The sequence below is a fragment of the Pteropus medius genome, unplaced genomic scaffold (genome assembly GCF_902729225.1).
Source record: "Pteropus medius unplaced genomic scaffold, Ma_sr-lr_union100, whole genome shotgun sequence".
NCBI lineage: Eukaryota > Metazoa > Chordata > Mammalia > Chiroptera > Pteropodidae > Pteropus > Pteropus medius.
The window spans coordinates 2,113,547-2,114,185 of NW_024355695.1; the positions used below are offsets into that span (position 1 = coordinate 2,113,547).

The 639-nt window shown below is 31.6% G+C and overlaps 1 pseudogene; it reads right to left on the reverse strand.

Moving 5' to 3' along the window:
- Positions 1–251: 251 nt before the first annotated feature.
- On the reverse strand, positions 252–370 carry LOC120599902 (uncharacterized; annotated as a pseudogene).
- Positions 371–639: the final 269 nt, after the last annotated feature.

Genomic DNA, 639 nt, shown 5'->3' on the forward strand with positions numbered 1-639 from the left:
CTTATTGCTATAAATTTCCTTCTTATAACTGCTTTCACTGTGTCCCATATATTTTGGGTCATTGAGTTTTCTTTTATTTTTTCATTTTTATTTTTGAAATCAGAGTCTTTATTTATTTTTTTTTATTTATTTATTTTTTAATGCAAGGCAAACCTTGGTTGACTTCACAGATTGCAAGGACCTTGTCAGCTTACAATCCCTTATTTATTTTTTTTTATTTATTTATTTATTTATTTATTTATTTATTTATTTATTTATTGCACCTGATCTTCCTAGGTGGTCTCCCATCCAAGGACTAACCAGGCCCGACGCTGCTTAGCTTCTGAGATCAGACGGTATCAGGCTTGTTCAGGGTTGTATGGCCATAGACTGTGTTTTAATTTTCATCTGTATCAAGGTATCTTTTGATTTCTTCCTTTATCTCACTGTTAACCCATTCTTTGTTTAGTAGCATGTTATTTAGCTTCCGTGTGTTTGTGTATATTTTAGTTTTTTTTTCTTGTAATTGATTACTAATTTCATACCATTGTGGTTGGAGAAGATGCTTGACATGATTTCAATATCTTTAAATTTATTGAGACTTGTTTTGAGGCCTCACATGTGGCCTAGCGTGAAAAACATTCCATGTGCACTTGAAAA